Raw genomic sequence first — 18,253 nt, forward strand, 5'->3', positions numbered from 1 at the left:
AAGAAGCATGGTACCTGGACATATAGATCGGAGAACTGTTTCTTGCTCGTAACGTACGTGTCCATATAGCAGATCGAAACTGTGGTCCATTGTCGGAAATTACTTTCAATACATGCCCTACATGAAATAGAACATGTTTTACAAATGCTTTCGAAACAGTTTTAGCAGTAGCTTTGCGTAACGGAGTGAAGGTAACAAATTTTGAAGTGAGTTCAACAGCGACAAAGATGTAGCAAAAACCTCTATTAGTTCTGGCAATCGGACCAAAAATGTCTACAGCGGCCATGTGTCTCAATTTAACAGGCACAATGAGATGTAATGGAGGAATATGTGAAGTCATATCTGACTTAGCTTTCTGGCAGATTTTACATGACGCTAAAACTCGTCGAATACGTTTCTCCATGTTGGTAAAATAACAGTTCTGTCTCAATATAAGAAAACATTTTCTCGCCCCGTAATGTGCGTAACTTAAATGAGTATGCCAGATTAATTTTTTAACAAGTTCGTCAGGAATGCATAATAACCAATTGTTGCTGTCGGGGTGAGAGCGGCAAAACAGAATGTTATTCCGTACAGTGTAATGGTTTCTAATGGTAACATTATTCCTATCTTGCCAAAGGTGTTTAATTTCTTTCCATACGTTGTCTTTACTCTGCTCTTTAGCTATGTCTTGTAATGACGACGAAATAAAATTCTCAAATGCAGCTTGTTGAATGTACATGACGCTTAAATTTGCTTTGCAGAAGTTGGTTGCGATGTCTTGCCGATTGTTGCTGAGAGAACGGGATAGTGCGTCTGTTACAATATTTTGTGTACCGGGAATGTGAACAATTGTAAAATTAAATTCCTGCAAATAAAGTTTCCATCTACTTAATCTGTCGTGTGTAAATTTAGCCGAAAGTAAAAATTGCATAGCTCTATGATCTGTGTAAACGGTCGTATGTCTTCCATAAAGAAAATGCTGAAATCTCGTAGATGCCCATACAACACACAATGTTTCAAGTTCTGTAACCGAATAACTGTGTTCAGCAGGTGACAGAATGCGACTCGCAAAGGCTATGTTTTTAATTACTTTAGTGCTATCTTCTTCAATTTCCTGAAAAATGTGCACGCCTAAAGCGGTGTTACAACTGTCGGTGGCAATGGAAAAATTTCTAGTAAGATGTGGATGTGATAAAAGTGGTGCATTCAACAAGGCTTGTTTCAGGTTCACAAATTCAGAATGTGATTGCCTATCCCAGCACCAAATAGTGTTTTTACCTGTTAATTGACACAATCTAGGGGTGTTTAAAGCAGAGTGATGAATAAATTTACGAAAAAAGTTAATTAAACCCAAAAAGCTGCGTAGTTGTTTATTCGTCGTAGGAACAGTAATGTCACGTAAAGCTTGAAGTTTTGCCGAATCAGGCGCAATGCCTTCTACTGAAATTACATGTCCAAGAAATGTTATAGAAGTTTTGCCAAAGTGCGATTTACTGAGATTAACTGTAAGTCCTTGTGCACGAAAAGTTCGTAACAGTTGTTCTAGAATCAGATTGTGTTCAGACCAGTTAGCTTCTGCAATAAGAATGTCGTCTACATACGCTGTGATTCTGTCTTTAAGTTCTGTCGAAAGTATTGTATTCAAACCGCGAATAAATGCTGCTGAAGAAATAGTTAAACCGAAGGGTAATTTACAAAATTAATAACAGTCACCAAAACAGAGAAAAGCCTTGTACTTTCTGCAGTCCGGATGGAGTTGAATTTGCCAAAGTTCCGATTTCAAATCTAATGTAGAATAAATAGCAGTACCATGAAATTTCTGTAGAAGTTCTTTTAGTGTCTGTGGGCGATCTGTTTCATTAATAATAATGTCGTTGATGTGACGCGAATCCAGTACGAGGCGAAGTGAACCATCCTTTTTCTTAACAATATGGTGCGGGTTTATGTACGGACTAACTGCCGGTTCAATAATTCCTTTGTCAAGCATAGCTTGCAATTCTTTCTTAACTTGTTCTCTGTGAATATACGGAATGGGATAATGTTTGGCTTTAAATGTGTCGTCCTCTTTAACTTGAAATTCATACATAAAACCGGACATAGTACCAGGCACGTTGTCAAAACTGGAGCTTGCTGTAAAAGAATTTTGCGTAGTTGCGTGCGTTCGTCGTCTGTATTTGCACTGCTCTGTTTAACTTTATCAGAAATCATCTGTATAACGTCATAGTCGGCTTCGTCTGGAGTATTATAGTTGTGTATGTACGTATCTGTTAACAATGTGGAATGACAGTCTATGTTACGTGATGCGGAAAAGACCTCTGTACGATTAATTGTTTGTTCTTCTGCAGATAAAGAGTGCTGAAATTCTAAAGCCAGTTGTACAATTTCATCCATTTACAGTAAACAGGAGTTTTGAAAGTCAATAATTGCGTCGTGTTGTACCAGAAAATTCGCACCTAAAATAACGCCTGTCGTCAATAAGGGAACAATCCAAAAATTTGAGTGAAATGCATGACCTGCAATACAAAATGATAAATGTGTCTGTAATTTTACATCTACTCCTTTACCAGATACTGCTCCTTTTACTTTAGTTTTGCCTAGTGGTAACGTAGGATAGCTATTCTCTTTGTTACATTCGTTGAAAGTTTCCTCATTTATAACTGGCATAGGAGATCCAGAATCAATTACTGCTGAAAAAGTGCGTGATCCAATTTTTATTTCAATGACAGAGTGTGAAATGGTTTTTTGAATAACTGGTCTTTCCTGCAAAAGAGTGTCTCGGATGTCGTCAAAAGTAATAACATTTTCGTGAACAAGATTCTGCGTGTCAAAAGTATTGCTTGCGTTGCTGGAAGATGCAACCTGTACTGTATCTAGTCAAATTCTATCTGACGTGCTATTATTTGCGGAAGGATGCTGTGGCATTTCGTCTATTTGTACTGTTCTGTCATTTCGTCCTGACGTATTACGTTCGGGATGATATCTACTGTCTGGTTCATTCATGATAATATGTTGTTGCGGATGATTTTGCTGCTGATAAGGCCGACTGTTATTAAACGTACGCTGAAAATTGTGCTCATTACTTTTACGTCTGCCATGATAGTCATTTCTATACGGTGCAATGCGATAGGAAGTGAAATGGTGTGTTTTCTGTACATGGTGATTTCCTTGTTGCTGTGCGTTACTATTTGTTGGAGCAGAAGCTATACGTGCAGGCGGCGAAACATTATAGCTTGGTTGGCGTTGTACATTACATTGTTGGTTAGGTATGCTAACCGGTTGGCTTTCATGCTGTTGTTGTGAAAAACCTCTATTGTTACCGAAATACGTTCGCTGTTGCTGATAATTTTGACGATACTGATAATTAAAATTTTGTCTGTTATTAAAGTTCTGGCGGTTGTCGTTCCTGAAGCGTCTATTAGCTTTGCTATTGAAATAGCGTGACTGATCGTAATTGCTGTATCCTCGTTGACCTTGGTCATTATGTGAAAAATTTTTGTGTATGAAGGAATAATCCGATTGCTGCACTTCCAAAAGCTGTAAAAGATCTCTGAATGCCGAAATATTTCCTTTCTGTTGACCCGTTAAAAGTGACACTCTTAATGATCGTGGAAATAAAAAACTAAATAATTGGATAATTGCAGATTCACTGTATGGCTCACTTAAGTATTGGTTTTGTTGGACCATGTGTTCAAAAAATTGCGTGACAGTGGAAAAATTTGAGTTCTCATAATTCGGTAAACTAATTAATTGATCCTTGATTCCGCGCTGTGTCGTCTTCGACCAATACGCTGACAGAAAAGCATTCTGAAACTCTTCTACCGAGTAGCATTGTCTCGCAATCGGTCTCATACGAATTGCCGGTTCGCCTCCCAAAAAACTGCAAATAAATTCAAGTTTATGTGTTACAGGCCAAGTCGGTGGAAAAGCAAAGCTAAATTGTTGTATCCAATCCAATGGGTGAATCTGTGTTCTGTCATTTTTAAATACTTTAAATTTTCTCACTGATAGAAAATGTTTGTAATCAAAATTATCGTCTCTGTACGTCTGAAAAGGTTCAGGATTCTATGAGAATCTATTTGTCTGCGATTGTTCGGAATCTAAGTCACGTACTCTCTGTAAATTATCTAAATTATACTGGCTGTGTGAGTGTGACAAATGTTCGGAATGTGCCGTATGCTGTGACGTGTTATTGATCGAAACATTTTTCATCTCTGTCACTTCTTTCTGTAAAGTTAACAATTTTCTATGTAACGTATTATTGGACGAATCTATCTCACTGATCGTCTGCTGTAAATTTTGGAATTCAGGTGTTTGATTAAACGAAATCGGTGAAGTATCGTCTGATTTGCGGTCATTATTACTTTCAATAACTGCAATACGACTGGCCAATTCATCATATTTTTCAGTCAGTATTTTTACCTGATCATCGATTTTAGTGTCACAAGCATTAATTTGTTTTTGTATTTTACGTGTGATTTCATTCAATTTTTTAACGTCTGCTTTGATGACATCGGAATCCTGTATTAGTTCTAATTGTTCAAGTCTGTCGGTCACTGTCTGAAAGTCTACTGTGTGTATATCTGTTTTTTAATTAAGATCGGAAATTTCATTACGCATTTCGGTGTTCGACTGTTTGATAGTATTAATTTCGTCTGATACTGTAGCAATATTGTTATCTACATATGTTTTCACCTTCGTAAACAATTTACGCTTATCTTCCGGTCTCTGTGCGGTAATTGTTTCCATGACTTGTCGCTTTACTTTATTCTGTTCCTGTATAAATTTACGGTAACGCGTTTCACTGTTTTGTAGGTGGTGATTAAAACGTTCGTCAATTTGACTGTTCTGTTGGTAAAATTTCGCGTCTGCTTTTGCATCCAGTGTGCGTGAAAGTTCTGCTGACATTAATTTAAACTCGTCGCGTAACTGTGTTGCGTCTCCAGAGCATTGTTTAACGACTGCACTAATTTCGTCTCTAAGTGATTCTGTTGTAGCTGCTTGCGTATTCCTTAATTCTTGAGCAACAGAATTTCGTCTTTATAGTCAAGTAGGAATAAAGTATTGTAACGGGTAAGAGTATTCGTGTGCCTTTCCGATGGTACAGCTAACTAGAACATTTATCTCTCATTCTTTTTTGAATAATTTCAGACCATTATCTATTCGACTTTTTTTTCAACCATTCATTTTAATACGACTTGCAACTAAATAGATACAATATTTGGGATAAGACGTTAGGTGGCGCACACAGATAACAAAATCTCCTCACCTTACATATTACATGTGGCGTTACCCCGTTGACTTGCAAGCATAATACATGCGTTTCTCCCGAAGAAACTCACAAGCTAGTACACAATCTGCAGAGAGCAGGTATAAGACAGGTAACCAACTGCATTAAATGGTGGTTTTCAAATCACCTTTACTGTGGTTTCGATGGATTTAAACCCGTCTTCTTCAGAAGGACAAACAAAATTCACATTAGCAATGTAGTCAGTAAAGGTGTCTCCACATGACACGTATCGGCAGCAGTTTGTAAGCCCATATGTAAGAATTAAGGCCCATATACGTATGAACTTAAAGATCGTTCCCAATATATGTCATGTGGGGACAACTTTAATGTATGAATTGCTAATGTGAGTCTGTTTGTCCTTTTGAACAAGACGGGTTTAAATCCGTCAGAAGTATGGTAAAGGTGATTATAAAACCAACATTTATTGCAACTATATCTACATCTACATCCATAATCCGCAAACCACCTGACGGTGTGTGGCGGAGGGTACCCTGAGTACCTCTATCGGTTCTCCCTTCTATTCAAGTCTCGTATTGTTCGTGGAAAGAAGGATTGGCGGTATACTTCTGTGTGGGCTCTAATCTCTCTGATTTTATCCTCATGGTCTCTTCGCGAGATATACGTAGGAGGGAGCAATATACTGCTTGACTCTTCGGTGAAGGTATGTCCTCGAACCTTTAACAAAAGCCCGTACCAAGCAACTGAGCGTCTTTCCTGCAGAGTCTTCCACTGGAGTTTATCTATCATCTCCGTAACGCTTTCGCGATTACTAAATGATCCTGTAACGAAGCGCGCTGCTCTCCGTTGGATCTTCTCTATCTCCTCTATCAACCCTATCTGGTACGGATCCCAGACTGCTGAGCAGTATTCAAGCAGTGGCCGAACAAGCGTACTGTAAACTACTCCTTTTGTTTTCAGATTGCATTTCCTTAGGATTCTTCCAATGAATCTCAGTCTGGCATCTGCTTTACCGACGACCACCTTTATATGATCATTCCAATTTATATCACTCCGAACGCGTACTCTCAGATAATTTATGGAATTAACTGCTTCCAGTTGCTGACCTGCTATTTTGTAGCTAAATGATGAGGGATCTTTCTTTCTACGTATTCGCAGCACATTACACTTGTCTGCATTGAGATTCAATTGCTATTCCCTGCACCATGCGTCAATTCGCTGTAGATCCTCCTGCATTTCAGTACAATTTTCCATTGTTACAACCTCTCGATTCACCACAGCATCATCTGCGAAAAACCTCAGTGAACTTCCGATGTCATCCACAAGGTCATCTATGTATATTGTGAATAGCAACGGTCCTATGACACTCCCCTGAGGCACACCTGAAATCACTCTTGCTTCGGAAGACTTCTCTCCATTGAGAATGACATGCTGCGTTCTGTTATCTAGGAACCCTTCAATCCAATCACACAATTGGTCTGATAGTACATATGCTCTTACTTTGTTCATTAAACGACTGTGGGGAACTGTAACGAACGCCTTGCGGAAGCCAAAAAACACGGCATCCACCTGTGAACCCGTGTCGAAGGCCCTCTGAATCTCGTGAACGTATAGCGGGAGCTGGGTTTCACACGATCGTCTTTTTGGAAACCCATGCTGATTCCTACAGAGTAGATTTCTAGTCTCCAGAAAAGTCATTATACTCGAACATAATACGTGTTCCAAAATTCTACGACTTATCGACGTTAGAGATATAGGTCTATAATTCTGCACATCTGTTCGACATCCCTTCTTGAAAACGGGGATGACCTGTGCCCTTTTTCCATCCTTTGGAACGCTACGCTCTTTTAGAAACCTACGGTACACCGCTGCAAGAAGGGGGACAAGTTCCTTCGCGTACTCTGTGTAAAATCGAACTGGTATCCCATCAGATCCAGCGGCCTTTCCTCTTTTGAGCGATTTTAATTGTTTCTCTATCCCTCTGTCATCTATTTCGATATCTACCATTTTATCATCTGTGCGACAATCTAGAGAAGGAACAACAGTGCAGTCTTCCTCTGTCAAACATATTTGGAAAAAGACATTTAGTATTTCGGCCTTTAGTCTGTCATCCTCTGTTTCAGTACTATTTTGGTCACAGAGTGTCTGGACATTTTGATTCGATCCACCTAACGCTTTGACATAAAACCAAAATTTGTTACGATTTTCTGCCAAGTCAGTACATAGAACTTTACTTTCGAATTCATTGAACACCTCTCGCATAGCCCTCCTCACACTACATTTCGCCTCGCGTAATTTTTGTTTGCCTGCAAGGCTTTGGCTATGTTTATGTTTGCTGTGAAGTTCCCTTTGAGTCCGCAGCAGTTTTCTAACTCGGTTGCTGTTACCACAGTGGCTCTTTTCCATCTCTTACGATCTTGCTTGGCACATTCTCATTTAACGCATATTGTACGATGGTTCTGAACTTTGTCCACTGATCCTCAACACTATCCGTACTTGAGGCAAAACATTTCTGTTGAGCGGTCAGGTACTCTGTAATCAGCTTGTAGTCACTTTTGCTAAACAGAAAAATCTTCCTACCTTTCCTAATATTTCTATTTACGGCTGAAATCATCGATGCAGTAACCGCTTTATGATTGCTGATTCCCAGTTCTGCGTTAACTGTTCCAAATAGTTCGGGTCTGTTTGTCACCAGAAGGTCTAATATGTTATCGCCACGAGTCGGTACTCTGTTTAACTGCTCAAGGTAGTTTTCAGATAAAGCACTTCAAAAAATTTCACTGCATTCTTTGTCCCTGCCACCCGTTATGAACCTTTGAGTCTCCCAGTCTATATCCGGCAAATTAAAATCTCCACCCAGAACTACAACATGGTGGGGAAATCTACTCGAAATATTTCCCAAATTATCCTTCAGGTGCTCAGCCACAACAGCTGCTGAGCCAGGGGGCCTATAGAGACATCCAATTACCATGTCTGAGCCTGCTTTAACCGTTACCTTCACCCAAATTATTTCACATTTCGGATCTCCGTCAATTTCCTTCGATACTATTGCATTTCTTATCGCTATACACACGCCTCGTGCTTCATTGTCCAGCCTGTCTCTGAGGTAGGATTTCATTACTGTTTACGTCTGGTTTCAGCCAACTTTCTGTCCCTAGCACTATATGGGCGTTGTGACCGTTTATTAATGAGAGCAGTTCTGGGACCTTTCTATAGACGCTCCTGCAGTTTACTATTAGCACATTAATACTGTTATTCCGTGTTGCATTTTGCCTACTCCTACCTTGCCGCGCCTCAGGAGGCGTCTTGTCGGACCTAGGGAGGGAATTCTCTAACCTAAAAGACCCCCATGTGCACTGCACACGTACTCCGCTACCCTTGTAGCCGCTTCCGGCGTGTAGTGCACGACTGACCTATTCAGGGGGACCCTACATTTCTCCACCCGATAGCGGAGGTCGAGAAATTTGCACCCCAGATCTCCACAGAACCGTCTGAGCCTCTGGTTTAAGCCTTCCACTGGGTTCCAAACCAGAGGACCGCGATCGGTTCTGGGAACGATGCTGCAAATAGTTAGCCCTGATTCCACCCCGTGAGCGAGGCTTTCCGCCTTCACCAATTCAGCAAACGGCCTGTACGAAATGGGGATGACCTCTGAACCCAGACGGCAAGTGTCACTGGTGCCGACGTGAGCAACAATTTGCAGTCGGGTGCACCCAGTGCTCTCTATCGCCGCCGGCAGGGCCTTCTCCACATCTCGGCTGAGACCTCCCGGCAAGCAGACAGAGTGAACACTGGCCTTCTTCCCCGACCTTTCCGCTATTTCCCTAGGGGGCTCCATCACCCGCCTAACGTTATCATTATCAATGTGCACAAGGAAATATTGTGACCACCGATCTAATGTCGATGTAAACGCTTCCAGGCGACAGCAGCGTCTCCGGACGACCAATCACTGCTAGTCAGAGACTCTCACGGTTCGTATAGTATCAGTGGGCGTGCTGTCCGTGTGTAGAATGCGGAAGGCGAGCGATCTGTCTGAGTTTGACCGAGGGCAGACTTTGATGGCTTGGAGGCTCCGCAGGAGCCTCTCGGATATTGCACGATTTCTCTGGTGTTCTGTGGTATGTCTTTAACTCGTCGCGAAACATCCAGACGTCATGGGCTTGGGAATCCACCCGTCGTTACTGGCGTCGGACGTAATAGGCTGGGCAGACTGGTAAAACATTGCAGGTGGCGAACTGTGGCAGAAGTAATTCCAGATTTTAATGCTAGTCAGAGTACTGAACACACTGTGCAACGAACGCAGCCGATGGCCTATGCATGTGCCGCTGATAACAACACAACATCGACAACTAAGACTGAAATGGGCACGTGACCATCGGCACTGGACGTTGTCGCAGTGGCAGAGTGTTGTCTGGTCTGATGATAACCGATACCTTCTTCATCATGCCGATGGGAGGGCGTCAGTAAGTCGTCTTCCAGGGGAATGGCTCCTTGAGAACAGTGCTACGAGACGGAGACAAGCTGGCGGCGCCTCCATTATGCTCTTGGGACCATTCGCTTGGGCATCAGTGCGTCCAGAGCAAGGCACCATGACGGTCAAGGAGGATCCTATACTGACGGCAGCAGCATTTTTCAATAGGACAATGTACCAAGCCACAAGGCCAGGAGCGGGATGGAGCGATTCGAGGACCACAGTGGCAAGTTTCAGTTGATGTACGACCCCCTCCCCCCTCCTCCTAGTTTCCAGATCTGAACCCGATCTAACACATTTTGGATGCGATTGAACGTGGCGTCAGAACTTGCCATCCCCGTCCATGTAATTTACCGGATTACGTGGCTTGTGTGTGCATATGTTGTACCAGATCCCTCCAGCGACCTTTCAAGGCCTCATTACCTCCACGATACGACGCATAGCAGCTGTTATCCGTGCCAAAGGTGAACATAACGTCTGTTAGATACGTGGTCTTGCTGATCAGTGTAACTGAACCAAATTAGTCTCCCAAACTATAAAAATGTCTATCACTCACCAGTTACACAGGTCACTTTGGAACGCTTAGATGGTGAAGAATGAGTATCATGCTGTCATGTGACCTTCCATTGCTGACGCAAATTATGTGAGTCATGTGATGTGAATGGACATGAAATATCATTCTGATCAGAGTTAATGCAGATATAGAGATGGGGCCCCTCCACGCCCGCACCAACGTGGTGACCAAACCAAAAGTTCTACTGTCACCTCCGTAAACATGTTAGTTGTCTAGTATGTGGATCACAGGATGCTGGGCTGTGATGTTGTCCGTGCGTCTGGGTAAGGCTACGCATTAACACGGTCCATCAGGTGATAGATAGTGGACGAAACGCGAGTGAGGGTAGCGATTTGAAGAGCAGAGGAAAAAAAGTGCCATGGCTCGTGCCGTGGGAAAAAAACCTCTGCGACAGTGGGATGGGTAGTAAGAGCAGTAGTGGCTTACTAGCTGCGATAGTTCATGCAAGGTTGGATTTGTTAGTATAGGTATCATGCATCATTACCATGACAAGCGATGGCGATGTGTCCCAGTTGTTGCTGCTGCTGCATTCCTGGAACAATCAAGATCGTTATACAGTAGTGGGAGATCGGCCATAGATCATCTCACTGTGTGGGGGATGTGTGGAGCTTGTTTGCATGCAGTGTACGGTACGGCTTCCCTGTGTGGTGCCAGTTATTCGGCAGTGTACTCCAATCCAGCTGGATATCCAGTAATGGGTCTGATTAACAGGGGCTCGCCTGTGCCGTTATGTTTGCGTATGCTTGGCCATAGATGTTATGTGCTTACAAGTATGTCTTTTGGTCTTTTATGTTTCCATCTATGGTTGTGGTTGTAGTTCCCCAGATTCAGAATAAACGGGTTCTGCGAATGTCTGGAGTTTCTGTATAGTCTTGTGGTGAGTTTGTGGATTACCTTAATGCAGATATTTGCTTTACAATCTCACCAGACTAAGTACTAATCACCAATGTATAACCACGTATTAGTCACAATGGATCACCGTAAATGGCGTTGAACTTGTACATGTGATCCTCTAGCACAGAAATGAGTAACGGAACTGAAGATTACTCTATTTGCCAATCAGTTGTAGAGAATCAGCTCTTAAGATGGGTACAAAAGTCGTTGATGTGCAGCTAGGAACTCTCTAACACGTCTTGAAGGAATGGTTTATGAGTTGGATACTTGTAACACAGCTCGAGAAAGTTGATTATAAGGATGTCGTAACTGACAGGAACCGGACACTTATCACACTTTTTCGGTTACAGTAGGTGTCGAGCCGAAAAAGAATTGCTGCTTTCAGTAAATGCAGGTCTATCCGAACCAGTTTCGAAGCTATCTGACCAAGATAACCGCCTGAAATGAACGTATGGAGTGGTTTAACACGCTGAATGCTATTTCTCACAGCGAGCATTTGAGATTCCACGTCTTCAGTGGCCAAAGAAAACAATAATTGGATAGTACTTACTTGAGGAGTGTAGTAAGGTCCGAAGAATCATAATTATGGCTCTCTTCAAATGATGCAGGGTGTCCACAGCAAGTCTTCCAATGACACATTTACTCGCAAACTGCGGTATGTGGGGATACGATTCAGGACGGACATAGTCATTAGATGTTTAGGGGATGTTTTTCCTTTCACATCTTTGGCGTACTCTTTATGTTACCGTAAACGCAAACCATGTTTTTATTTTAACGTTCTCAGTTACAAATTGATGTACTTTCTTCCATAGCTTCATGACGAGTATCGAGAAGACACTGCTGTCTTCTAGGAGGACAGCATTGGTGGTCATAGAGCGGCACTTTTACATTTCTACTTTGACGAATACTCAGAATTCCCATCTTAACTCGATTTTACCACAAGATGTAGCAATCGTTGTCACACACAACATGGAAATACTTGGAACGGCAGGCGAAACGATCCAGTCGTCATCCCCGCACTTTACTACCTGTATTATTTTCAGTCATCTATGAGTGGCTCCAGCTGGTTATGGCATCTGAAGGAACATTTGGACTCTCTTTATCGCCAGACTGATGTCGAAATCAAGATATTAGAGTGATGTCTCATGGGGACGACTAAATCTGTTCGTTTCACTAGCATGGCCGGCACCATTCAGCACCCGACCTAAACTTCTGATCCGAGATCCAGATGGCAGCGGAATGTCGAAAAGGACACACTAATTTGTGGAAGCTGACCTCCTGCCTGAGCCGCGTCGCTCACCGGGCGCTTGCATAATGCACACAGCCGCTCAGTAGTGCACGGGCTTAATATTTCAAAGTACACCACGGCTGCAGAAAGGAAGGGGCCGCACGGTCGCTGCTCTTTCCATTCTCTTGCTGAATCTGCACCGTAGCGGTTTGCACTCCACAGTGAGCATACGAAAGCGTGCGACCAGTGACTGCGGGCCTAATGCACACTGTGGATCGTGGCTCTGATCATATCGCATCTGACGTCGACACTCTCTCCGCTCGAAGGTATCGTTGGCGACGGCCTCTGGAGTACTCGTCTCACAGGAAATAAGATAGGTAACTGTGTTCTGACGGAGAAATTTTAATTCAAAAGGGCTCCTCTTTTGTTAGGTATTACGTAGTCTCTTTCATTCAACACACTCGAATAAATTACGGCGTCCAAAGTGTTATATATGGCTAACGAAGAACGAATGGGAATCGTCAGACATTGCATGAAAGGCTGTTGTTCCTAGTGTCGCACGTTTTCTAAAGACATTGCGTCCTTCGCCTACGAGAAAAATCGCAACTGTCAGGAGATGCTTGCATTGCAAGGAATGCCAGAAAGAAGTTTTTCGTTAAAACTAGCAGGGATAAGTCTTACACTTAGGCTTCGTTAATTTCAACAAAGATTTAGCACCGTACCCAATTTCCAGGACACATATATCTGACGTTTGTAGAATGAAGCAGTTAGCACAGGGTCTATGAGTCAGACTGGGTCCTTGTTTCTTAAGAATGAAGGCAATAAATACTGAGCTTGGGGCGTCGACACCAAGTCAAATATTGATGTATTTGTACCTGAATTTACATATTTACTTGATTCATACGCATTTTGACCTGACAGCAATCATTTAACTTCTTAAGGTAACAGGACTAAAATAGAAGGAGCGATAGGTTGTTCACATCTAGCATAAAAATCAGATTTCAGTTATAAGAATCAAACAGTATGGGGAGGAAAACAGTAATTAAGAATGGGATAACACTGGGTTGTAGCCTACATCGGATATTATTGAAATTGTACAATGAGCAAGCTGTGCACAAATCCAAAATGATATCTGGAAAGAGGCTCAGAGTTCAAGGAGAAGAAATAAGAACTCTGAACAGTACGACGAAAACCCAGTCAAATTTGCTAATTTCACTTTTTTTAAATTACTTGATGACTTTTTTCTGGCATAGACTCATTTTCAAATCATTACAGAACAGAGAACCGAATTTACAATTATGTAAAATACAGATATTACCAAACTTTTAAGCACGCGCCAAAAATACAGAACATACGGAAGGTCTCATTTCAAGATTTGCATACCAGATAGTCAGACTGGTATTTACAAAAATACAAGAACCATGTCATAAAATATAATGAAGTGCAAATCTACAGTTACAGCACATGTAGATAATTCGCAGTCTATTCTTCCCGTTGCTGTAATGAATCCTCTGGGAGGGGCATCCTATCAGAATATAGGAAACCTTTATTACATAATACAGTTTTCTCCATCCATCAAAAATGCAACAATTAATTCAATAACAATATAACTCAACAATAATATTAAAACTTTTAAAATATTTACCAAAAACATTCAAATACTTAAAATCATTGAACGATAAAGGACAGCAGCACCACATACGGCGCGTATGAAAAAGTTGTATGCCATGTTGGCACTTGAAAATCACTGAATGTGAAACACAAAATTAATATGAAAGGGAAACAAAATGGCAGGACATCAAAAAATTCTTCATCGCTTCAAACCTTTTACAAACGATAAAAATTTACCATAACAAACTATACAACGTTATTTGAAGATAATATATTTTTCTCTGACGTGTCGCAGATAGAAACAGACATGAAACCAGGAAATTTTCTTTCACAAAGCAGTAAATTAGTATTAGCCATCCTGGGGGAAGACATAGCATAAACACATTCGTATACTTACGGGGCGGGGCCCGTTGTAGAGGAAGAAAGGCAGAAGAGAAGGGGGAAAACAGAGGTCTGGGAAAAGTGAGAAGGGGATAACTTGAAGAAGGAGAGCACTGAGGGGGGGGGGGGGACAAGTGTGAAAACATTTCAAGAATCAAAATAAAATATCAGCTCTCCATCCTTCCGCAATCTCTCCTCTCCCTCCCATCCCTTTACATCCCCATCTTCATAACAAATACACATGACTGTGTTTATGGTATGCGTTCCCGCAGGACGACAGTATATTTTTGGTGCTGTTGAAAGATAACTTCGTTGTTTAAAGTCTGTTTTTACCTGGGATATGCCAAAAGGAAAACTGTTTTAACTTCATAAAATTTTGTAAAGTTTGCTGTGGTAATGTTTTTATACTTGTAAAGTGCTGGATGTGACGAAGATTCTTTAATGTGCTATTGTTTTGTTTTCTTGTAATGTTAATGTTTCGGTTCACATTTAGCGATTATTACGTGCCAACATGGCATACGACTTTGTCATGCACGTCCTATGTGGTAGTGCTGTTCAGTGACTGCAACTATTTGGCTGTTTTTGATTATTGTTGACTTGAACTGTTGTTGTATTAGTTGTATTTTTTAAGGTTGTTAAATAGTACAGATATTCTGCATCTTGGCAGGCGTCGCCTTTTCGATGTTTCCTTACGGTAGAGGGAAGAGTGGACTGTCAGTTATCTCTATGCATGGCAACCGTTCATTTACACTTCATATTGAGTATGTTTTAGCGCATGGTTCTTGTGTTTTTGGAAATACTAGTTGACTAACTGGTACATCAATATTGGAACGATACATTTTGTATTTTTGGTACCTACTTAAAAATTTGACAACTATTGTAATGTACGTATTAGCAAATTTGATTTTATGTTCTATAGGATGATATGAAAATGGGTCTCCATCCGAAACTAGTTATCAAGTTAAAGGAAGAAACGAGAATTGTAACTTTGCCCAGTTTTCTGTTGTACTGATTAACAAACTATACCAGCATGCTAGAAGATCGTAAAAACTTTGAGGTTTGCTGATGATATTGTAATATTGTTACAGATCACAACGGAGTTAAATTAGCCATTGAGACATGTAAAATACCACATAAGTTTTGCTTTCTCAGCAATAAAATAACTGATGAGGGAAAGTGTTGAGAGATATAAAGTGCAGACTGGTAGTTGCAAGAAAACCTTTTCTAAAAAGAGAAATCTGTTACCGAATATACATTTAAGTACTGTGTTAGGGAGGTATTTGTAAGTATTGTAGCCTTTAATGGAATCGAAACGTGCATAAACAGTTCAGACAAGAACAGAATAGATGATTTTGAAGTGTGGCACCTCAGAAGAGCGTTGAGCATTAGTTGGGTAGAGTGAACAGTAATGTAGTGGTACTAAACCAAATGGCGGGAAAGAGAAATTTGTGATTCAACTGGTGCTTTACAAGCATATATTAGAAACAAGCTATAAAAAATGGCTCTAAGCACTATGGGACTTAACATCTGACGTCACCAGTCCCCTAGACTTAGAACTAGTTAAACCTAACTAACCTAGGGTCATCAAACACATCCATGCCCGAGGCAGGATTCGAACCTGTGACCATAGCAGCAGTGCGGTTCCAGACTGAAGAGCCTAGAACCGCTCGGGAAACAAGCTTTTTCTAGTTACTTTGACTGTGCAGTAAGATACAAATATTTTCATAAGCACAGATAGTAGCAGACACCACACTTCCTTTTATTTCTAAATACGGGTGAAGTAAGAACCAAACAAAAATTGTCAAGAATTCCAGGCATTCTTCGCTAATGGCAAATCTGTACATAGAAAAAACAGTACAGATGTAAAAGAAAGTTTCAGGAGTGGGATTTGAATTAAGGATGAATGGATAACAATATTAACATTCTCTCACAATATACCTATCCTCAGTGAAAGTGAAGTAGAAGAACGGGACGTTTTGAAGAGAATAATCATCACAGAATATGAATTGCAAGCACATCCCAGCAAGATAAAACTAGTATCGAGTCACAGAATTGGAGTTTTTTATATATCTACCATCAAACCTGAGAAGCCCAAAATGGAACAAACCCATATTGGTTGATTTGAAGCAAAATAAGTAGTGATGGACGAAATAAGGAAAATGACACCAACAAAGGTGAAGGGTGCATTCCTCGCAAGATGAAATCTACAAGTAACGAACATAGTCATTAATTTGAGAAAAAATTATTTGAATGCAGATCTGAAGAACAGCATTTCTTGGAAGTTAGTCCATGATTTGTGGAAGAAAAGCCGGGAAGCAGAAAACCAAATGGGTGAGACGTGGTGTTACAGAAGGATACTGAAAACTAAATGGAGGGCGAGATGATAAAAGAGAAGGTCTTACTCAAAATTGTGTAGGATTATATATGAAGATAAAACTGTGTAGAAGAATGGACGTGATGAGACGATGTGTACTAAGATGACGTGGAATGATAATAAAAATTTACATTGTACTAATTTACATTGCACTACAGGGCAAAAACTGTTTAAGATGCCAGCTGACTATATCCAACACGGAAGTGAATAGAAGAATTCGGCACATGACGCCGTGGCTCAACAGCATCAAGCGTCAGTGGATCAATGAAAATAAATGTATACCTCATATAATTACAGACTCGTGTACTCCTTTCCACACCCTATATAAAAATGGCGCCCTGCATAAAAATTACGTCTGACGCTAAATACGCTAGATAAACATTTTATGATCAGTATCTTCAGAGGTTTTCGTATCGCTCATAGTACATTGTACGGTCATGGAGGTATGTTCCCGAGATCACCTTGGATATGATGCTGTGGAAGTAATACGTCTGTACCGGACTGTGTGTCACAAATCTAAATGAATTGGTAATCGCAAAACAGCGTTAGTCCAAAAAAGTAAATCTTTGAGGAGAATGGAAAGACTGTAAATAGGCTGTATGATGAAGTGTAGTATACAACCTTTAATTTTAAAATGAGCTCTTGTTTTTTAGGTAAATTTTAACAATAAAATAAAGAATTCTAAATTCACTGCGTTGCATGTACGATTACTTAAAATATTATGGCTTATGGTCTTATTGCAGGATGAACGTTTTGGACTAACATTCAAATATATTTCGTGTTACGGAAAGTTACTGTATAGTATAAATTTAATGTACAACGTTACTGAATCGCCCACAACTTCGATACATCGAAGTACTAAGCAACTCCTTTGGTGCCGGCCTCGAAACTCCAGAAGCGAGGTTGCGCCCGTGTGACCAGATGAGCTGGCCCAAGGTCTCTCTAGGTTGGTTCAGAGCTAGACAGTTTTAGCGTCTAGTAGACGACAGTTCCACAAAGAGTAGCGGCTTGGTGGGTAGGTGTGTCTGCCAGTCACTAACGGCTTCCGGAACGGGACCGTGACCAAAATGCAAAACCAGGTCGCGGAGCTTGACTGATAAAGACGTCAAAAGTACCGCAAGGCGGTTTCCCGTGCCAGTGCGGTCTGTACCTGGAAGAACGCCGGCATGGTAGAGCTGTACAAACCTGAGGACATATCTGGTGAGCATCGCCTTCAATGCTACAGAGCTGATTTTAACCCCTGGTGCAAGTCCCCTTTGATGAGACGGGTTTGGCCCGTGGCTACATTCGTGAATCTGAATTCAACCTCCAGTTCTAGAGCGACGGTGGAATCGAGTGTTTTCTTGATCGTTAAGAACAGAAAGCGCCCTAAAACCGTCTTTTGTTCGTTTCGCGGCCGTTAGCCACTAGTCACTTGAATCAGCAGTTGTCTTGTGACAGCCAGAGCGAGAGCACCAGCAGCAGCGAGTACTGTTTGTATAAAGCGTTTATTT

The sequence above is a fragment of the Schistocerca americana genome, chromosome 5 (genome assembly GCF_021461395.2).
Source record: "Schistocerca americana isolate TAMUIC-IGC-003095 chromosome 5, iqSchAmer2.1, whole genome shotgun sequence".
NCBI classification, from domain to species: Eukaryota; Metazoa; Arthropoda; class Insecta; order Orthoptera; family Acrididae; genus Schistocerca; species Schistocerca americana.